Source organism: Myotis brandtii, unplaced genomic scaffold (genome assembly GCF_000412655.1).
Source record: "Myotis brandtii unplaced genomic scaffold, ASM41265v1 scaffold87, whole genome shotgun sequence".
Lineage (NCBI taxonomy): Eukaryota > Metazoa > Chordata > Mammalia > Chiroptera > Vespertilionidae > Myotis > Myotis brandtii.
In genome coordinates, this window is record NW_005371548.1 from 655,033 (window position 1) to 660,457 (window position 5,425).

The window sequence follows — 5,425 nt, forward strand, 5'->3', positions numbered from 1 at the left end:
CTGGGGATGTGCCCGCAACCAAGGTACATGCCCTTAACCGGAATCGAACCTGGAACCCTTGAGTCTGCAGGCCGATGCTCTATCCACTGAGCCAAACAGCCCAGAGCAAAAAGTCTTAATGAATTCTAACCTCAACTCTAAGTCAAATATTTCATCCCAATGTCAACTCAAAAAGTCCCAAATCTCATAATCTAAAAGGTATGGGTGAAACTCTGGCTATGATCCATGTGCAGATAAAATTTGTCTCTATTTGTGGAACTGTAAAACCAAAAAAGTTATCTGTTCCAAAATATAATGGTGAAACAAGCATATGATGTACATTCTCATTCTAAAAATAACATAAAAAGGATTAAAAGAGTCACTGGTCCCAAGCAAGTTTGAAACCAAGCAGGGTAAATTATGTTAGGATTTAATACTCAATAATTATTCTTTGTGGCATCATGCTTTATTCTCTAGGCCCTGCCCTCTCTGAACTCTGCTTCTGTATCTGTGTCTTTGTCCTCAGAGTTATTCTTTTCCTTTTGTTTTTTAAGTCATTTATTCATTAATATGTTGTCAAATTGTTTTTTATACTATTCTTTGTATTTCTTGAAGTATGTCACATGTTAGCAGCCAAGTAGCTCTGTCACCCTGTTTCCTATCTGTAGAATCCCAGAAGTCTGACAGCCTTCTTTCATTTTGTCCCTCCTTTGTTGCCCTCAAGGAAAGCTGGCAGCAATTTTGGTTGTATAACATTTTTCTCAAAAAACATGTGGGTCTCCTATGTATGTCCAGGGGATCCATGCCATCAGACAAGAGGCTTCTCCACAGATATTTCCAGGACAACCTCATTTCTATTCCTGGATTCTGCTGAGAGGATTGACTGGATCCATTAGACACATATCTAATGTCTTCAGCAAAAGGTGTTCCGCCAGACTCTTAGCTCTTTTTTCAAAAACACACTTAAAAATATTCTGCAACTTAAATAGACTGAGTATTTTCCAAATCACCAAGTGCTGGTTCCTTTTTACTTAATAGTTCCTTCCTCAATTTTAATTCTTTTATCTTTTACTATAAACAGCAGGAAGAAACCAGGCTCTTTACTGTAAACAGTTATTGAGGTAAGAAACATCCAAACTTAGAGAAAGTTTATGAGTTTATTTGAGCTAAACAGAGGACATGCCTGGGAGAAAGATCTACTTATGCACCAAGAGGTCACCAGTTTGATTCCTGGTCAGGGCACATGGCCAGGTTGCAAGCTCAATCCCCAGTAGGGAGTGTGCAGGAGGCAGCCCATTGATGTTCCTCTCACATTGATGTTTCTATATCACTCTCTTTCTCTTTCTCTCTAAAATCAATAAAGACATATTTTTTTAAAATATATTTTATTGATTTCTTACAAAGAGGAAGGGAGAGGGATAGAGAGTTAGAAACATCGATCAGCTGCCTCCTGCACACTCCTTACTGGGTATGTGCCTGCAACCAAGGTACATGCCCTTGACTGGAATTGAACCTGGGACCCTTGAGTCTGCAGGCCGACGCTCTATCCATTGAGCCAAACCGGTTAGGGCAATAAAGACATATTTTAAAAAGATATAAAGGTAGATAAAAGACCTAAATGTAACTCATGAAACCATAAAAATCCTAGAAGATAACATGGGCAGTAAAATCTCAGACATCTCACGTAACAGTATTTTTGCAGATACATCTCCTAGGGCCATGGTCGGCAAACCGCGGCTCGCAAGCCACATGCGGCTCTTTGGCCCCTTGAGTGTGGCTCTTCCACAAAATATCACGTGTGAGTGTGCATGTACAGTGCAATTGAAACTTCCTGGCCCATGTGCAGAAGTCGGTTTTCGGCCTGGGCAAGTCTATTTTGAAGTACTGTTGATATTTGGCTCTGTTGACTAATGAGTTTGCCGACCACTGTCCTAGGGCAAAAGAAACAAAGGAAAGGTTAAACAAATGCTACTACATCAAACTAAAAAGTTTCCGCACTGCAAAAGAAACCATCAACAAAATGAAAAGGGAACCCACTGGATGGAAGAATGTATTTGTCAATGATATAGCTGGTAAGGGGTTAATTTCCAAAATACATAAACTACTCATACAACTCAACAAAAGGAAGACAATCCAATTAAAAAATGGAAAAATGTCCTAGCCGGTTTGGCACAGTGGATGGAGCGTCAGCCTGCAGACCAAAGGGTCCCGGGTTTGATTCTGGTCAATGGTACATGCCTGGGTTGTGGCCTCAGTCCAACATGCAGGAGGCAGCCAATCAATGATTCCCTCTCATCATTGATGTTTCTATCTCTCTCTTCCTCTCCCTCTTGAAATCAATAAAAATATTTTTTTTAAAGTGGGAAAAGGACCAGAATAGATACTTCTCCAAAGAGGACATAAAGATGGCCAATAGACATATGAAAAAAAAATGCTCAAAGTCACTAATTATCAGAGATGCAAATTAAAATGACATTGACGTATCACCTCACACCTGTCATCATAACTACCATCAATAAATCAACAAACAACAAATGCTGGTAAGAATGTAGAGAAAGGGAACCCCAGTACACTGCTGGTGAGAATGCAGACTGGTGCAACTACTGTGGAAAACAGTTTGGAGTTTTCTCAAAAAAATTAAAAATGGAACTGCTGTTTGACTCAATGATTCCAGTTTTGAGAATATATCCTAAGAATACCGAAACACCAATCAGAAAGAATACATGCACCACTATGTTCATAGCAGCATTGCTTTCAATATCTAAGATCTAGAAACAGCCCAAGTGCCCATTAGTAAATGATTGGGTAAAAAAAGCTGTGGTACATTTACACAATGGAATATTATGCAGCTGTAAAAAAGAAGGATCTCAGCCTTGTGACAGCATGGATGGACCTGGAGATTATTATGGTAAGCGAAATAAACCAGTCAGAGAAAGACAAATATCAAAAGATCTCACTCATATGTAGGATCTAATGAACAAAATAAACTGACGAACAAAATAAGTCCAGAGGCATGGAGGCATGAAACAGACTGACAGATCTCAGAGGGAAGGTGGGGTGGAGGAAACAGGAAGAGATTAACCAAAGAACACATATGCATATAAAAAGATATAAAGATAGTCACAACCGGATTTGGTTACTAATAGAATATGAGGGACAATGAAGAGGGGACAATGGCTAGGTTTTGGGTTGGCCAATGGGTGGATACTAAGACAGGAAACAAAGGAAAAATAAGCAGGTCTAGGTGAGAATAATTTACATGAGAAAGAGTGAGACAGTATATAGAGAGACTTTTCATCTTTTTGAGGGGTGAGGAATCACAACATCTTTTGAGATTCTGCTAAGAGGTATGTTCTCTCTCCCTACAAAAAAATTGAATCTATTACCACTACCACCCTCACATATACACATAATTTTGAATAACATTTAATGGTTTCCACAGACTTCCATGTTCACAATGCCTAATCTAAGGTTACTCAGGATGGACTGCAGAGAATATCCCTCAGGGCCTTTCATAAATGAGGGAGTACCAGAGTGGGTATGGAAGGGCAGAGAGTGATCCTGCAGCAAGGCTAGTTTCTTCCTAAGTGCCCTGGAGGCGAGGAGGTTAGGGTGAGGATCCCAGCAGCCTCCACTTCCTAAGCCAGGTGAGAGATAGCAGAAAGGTCTGAGAGAGGCCTCTACCTGGACAAGGTGAAAAAGAAGAGAGAGCAGCCTGACTGGGGAGGCTCTTTCCCCAGCAATCACTTATCTATGATTCTTGGAATACCCCACCACCAGGTGTAGAAGAGGCCCATCTGATTTCCAGTATGAGGACAGACCCCTGCCCCCACCATGTATCTGGGAAGTGAATCACTAGGTGGGAATTTGGGAAAGAAATGGAGGGAACCCAAAGATTTGCTCAGGTCAATACCTTGGTCACCTCTCCATCCATATAATAGGAGTAAGTAACAGTCAGGAGTATGAATGTAAGGAATGAGAGGCTCTGGAACAAGCATGTCAAACTCAAAGGCTAACACGGGCCAAATAAACAAGGTTTAAGTTTATGTGGGCCGAAAAAAAACAAAAGCTTCAATTTTCATAGAAACGTAGGTTTATTTCCATAGAGACATGCTGAATACCAAGGGCTGAAATAAATGAGTCATCGTTAACATAAAATAATAGAACATTTTAATAAAAATTTGTCTTTTTTCTTGAACATTAACTTACCAGACACTGAATAACTGCACAAATTAATAAGCATAACACAAATAAACCTATTTTTCTTGTGCTCCAAAAATGAAATATTTCCTGTTTTGCACACCAAACAAGTCAGTCCAAGACTAATGACATGGCAATCAGCTGCTAAAATATTCGCTGCTAGTATTAGTGGAGAGAAATGGTGCACCTGTGCGTAAGGCGAGTAAGGGAAATGAATGCAACACGATTATAATAATCAGTCATTAGCAAACATTGTAGTTCATTATTAATAATCATGTATAACAGGATATTGTAAAAATTAAGTTACAAAATTTTTATTAAAACGTTTCTTACATACTGTTATACTGGCTGGGCCGCATGCTTCCCGAGGGCGGCAGTTTGACATGCTTGCTCTGGAATGTGGCAGCGGGAAGACCAGCCCCTTCCCAGTCTATCAAAAGAGAAATGATCTGACTATCTTCATCGCTCAACCTGCCTCAAAACCATCATTAGTATTAGCCATTTAACTTCAGCAGATGATTTCAGTTGTCAGCAAATGCTTTTTCATATTTAATTAATGTTTATTATGATAGAATAAGATATATAAGTTTATTAATAAAACTTGAAATTTGACCCAGAAAGGGGGAAAAGGTAGATTATTTACATTAAATGGCCATGATCTGACAAATGGACTTCTTCCCGAAGATCTACTTCACAGATCATTTTCAAAATACCAACTGTGTTTAGGAACACCCGCCCCCCTCCTTTCTGTAAAATTTTGAAACAAGCTAGAATGTTCCAAAAACGAAGTTGTATGGAGCCCAAAGAAAATGTTTTCTGTGTGGTGCAGAACATAAACAATGATACTTCCCCAGGTTGAAGCGTGTCTTTTAAAAATGAAATTTCATACTTTTCAGTTTTTTGGACCATACTGATTTTTAAAAAGGAAATAATAAAGAGAAATGGTTAGGAAGCAGATATATAGCCAGGGAGAAGAGGAGAGAAAGCAGAAAAGGCCAAGGCCAATGCCAAGGCTGTGCTGTTGTTGGGGGTGGGGGAGGTGCAGACCCTCCCTGGTAACCAGGGAACAACCCTCAATCGTAGGGTGGGCCCTCAGATTGGAGAGGACCAGGCTGAGTGACAGGAAGGTATACCCTGGGCCCAGCAGAGACTTGGAGAGATTGGTTGCGCAGTTGGGGGCGGGTCCGGTCAAACACCTCTCTGGCTAGTGGGAGCAGGGCGGGAGGAGGGGGGGCGTTGGACAGGG

General features: G+C 40.4%; 1 protein-coding gene across 1 annotated transcript in view; it reads left to right on the plus strand.

Annotated features, from left to right (window-relative positions):
- The window catches only part of LOC102262987 (protein BEX2), a 13,091-nt gene that overhangs the window by 6,001 nt on the left and 1,665 nt on the right, over nucleotides 1–5,425 (plus strand). The window lies entirely within an intron of this gene.